The sequence below is a fragment of the Elaeis guineensis genome, chromosome 7 (genome assembly GCF_000442705.2).
Source record: "Elaeis guineensis isolate ETL-2024a chromosome 7, EG11, whole genome shotgun sequence".
Taxonomy (NCBI): domain Eukaryota; kingdom Viridiplantae; phylum Streptophyta; class Magnoliopsida; order Arecales; family Arecaceae; genus Elaeis; species Elaeis guineensis.
Genome location: NC_025999.2, coordinates 37,271,195 through 37,273,991, shown reverse-complemented (window position 1 = coordinate 37,273,991; position 2,797 = coordinate 37,271,195).

The window sequence follows — 2,797 nt, the reverse complement described above, 5'->3', positions numbered from 1 at the left end:
AGGCCCGAATGGCCCCAAGCGAGCCTGCAGCCATTGACGGAAAAATGACAACTGGGTATCTTCGAACGGCGTAAAAGTCGAAAAGGAGCTCGGTAAATAACAATCCTACATGAATAAAAGAGGTCGTAGATGACCTTAGGACGACGTGAAAAAGAAAAGAAGAAAAGGAGGAAGAGAGAAGAAAGAAGAATAAAGAAGTTCGACAGACGATTATTCGATGCAAGATGCAGACGAGGTAACAAAATCTCCTTTTCATTTTTCAACCAACAAGGTGTACGTTACAAGACCCGATGGGCCAGAAAAAAAATAAATACATCATCGACGACATCGAGAACACGGTTTGGAAAGGATACACCAGAAGCCGCTTCAAGCTGCAAACTTCTCTTCCCATTTCGTGTCCAGTGCGTGTGGCAGGCCTATCGGCTTTCGCCCCGCCTTGCTTCGCCCCACCTCCGAAGTCCCAACCTCAGGGGGAAAAGGATGGGATAGATTCCCGGGGGCGGTAAGGGCAACGGCAGCGGCGACGAAGACCTGTTTCAAGAAGAACCGGAGTCATCCTGGGGGCAACGGTGGCGCCAGAGATATGCGTCATCACCGAATACTCCATGGTAGCCACCGTCTAAAATGCTCCGGCAAGGTCGGCATGCGCTACTTCACCACCTCCGCAACAAATTTTACTGCCCCACCGTCGACGTCGACCGCTTCTGGTCCCTCGACCCCGACGGCGTCAAGGATCCCGCCACAGCTTGTGACGACAGCTCTGCCCTTTTGACCGGTATCACCCCACCTTGCTACTCCAAAATTCTCGGACAGAACACCTTTACCAGCGGCCCCCGTTATTAAACCCCTGTTGTTGAAGGAATTCTTCCTTGAGCCCCTTTGAAACGACGGAGATCCTCAGCGGCCACTTGATGATCGGAGAACTCACCGACCGCTGTTCTCCTCCTCGCCTTCCTCCAAGCCCTAGACATCCCTTCGAGGATGGCCTCCGGGGTGGAGGACATGACGTGGAAACCCCTTAGAGAAGAATCGAGGGGCTGAAGATGGCAAGGACCGGTGCGGAGGAAGTGGCTGAGTAGCTAGGCTCTCAGACGAAAGAAAGGTGCCGTTCTCTCGACAGGATGAAGCCCCGAAGGAAGAGTAGGGGGTTTAAATAGCCAATGGATCTTAGCGCAGTTATGAGGCGGGTGTCCCTAGGCCAACTGGTGCATGCCACGTATCCCGCATGTCCCACTCGCCGCTATCGAAGATTGACTGTTCGCAAATTTTCGTAGCGTGACGCTTGGGATCACGTTTCGGCGGGAGTTTCGAAAAGACTCTTCAGGTCGCCTTAACCAGAAAAAGGGCTCTGACGTGCGCACATTTAATGCCAAAATATCTGGGGGCGGCAGTGCGCAGGATTCGAGGGGACGATTTCGACTGTGCCCATCTCTCTGTACTTCCTTCGTTCGAAATTCAAACTCGAAAGTAGGGGACTGGTGTTGGGTATAAAATACCCACAGCCGAAGTTCTCAGCAGAATCGGCTCCAGGAGGACTCCGCCGGACTCCTACGGGAGCCGGGCTCCGCCCGCGACTTCAACTCCAGGAGGACTCCGACCGGACTCCTACGGGAGCCGGGCTCCGCCCGCGACTTCAACTCCAGGAGGACTCCGACCGGACTCCTACGGGAACCGGGCTCCGCCCGGACTCCCACGGGAGTCGGACTTCACACCTAACTTCAATTGCAGGAGGACTCCGCCCGGACTCCCATGGGAGCCGAGCTCCATCGCCAACTTCAACCGCTGGTAAGATCCGTTCGGACTCCCACGGGAGCCGGACTTCGCACCTAACTTCAATTGCAGGAGGACTCCGCCCGGACTCCCACGGGAGCCGAGCTCCATCGCCAACTTCAACCGCTGGTAAGATCCGTCCGGACTCCCACGGGAGCCGGACTTCGCACCTAACTTCAATTGCAGGAGGACTCCGCCCGGACTCCCACGGGAGCCGGGCTCCATCGCCAACTTCAACCGCCGGTAAGATCCGTCCGACTCCCACGGGAGCCAGACTTCGCACCTAACTTCAATTGCAGGAGGACTCCGCCCGGACTCCTACGGGAGCTGAGCTCCATCGCCAACTTCAACCGCTGGTAAGATCCGTCCAGACTCCCACGGGAGCCGGACTTCGCACCTAACTTCAATTGCAGGAGGACTCCGCCCGGACTCCCACGGGAGCCGAGCTCCATCGCCAACTTCAACCGCCGGTAAGATCCGTCCGGACTCCCACGGGAGCCAGACTTCGCACCTAACTTCAATTGCAGGAGGACTCCACCCGGACTCCCACGGGAGCCGGGCTCCATCGCCAACTTCAACCACCGGTAAGATCCATCCGGACTCCCATGGGAGCCGGACTTCGCACCTAACTTCAATTGCAGGAGGACTCCGCCCGGACTCCCACGGGAGCCGGGCTCCATCGCCAACTTCAACTGCAGAAGGACTCCGCCCGAACTCCTACGGGAGCCGAGTTCCGTCCTCGACACCAACTGCTGCAGACAAACTTCGTCCGAACTCCTGGGGGAGCCGGACCCTGCCCACGACTCCAACTGCAAGTAGACTTCGTCCGGGCTTCTACGGGTGCCGGACCTCGCTACCGACTCCAACCAAGCTCCGACCGACAAGTCTGGACCCTCTAGCGGGCCACAATAACGGACAACACTGCTCCACTCCCTGCGGCGGACCCTACGCGACCCCATTACTCCTTGACAGGCTGTATTAACGGCCATGATTCTGCTCCACTCCCTGCGGCGGATCCTGTGCGATT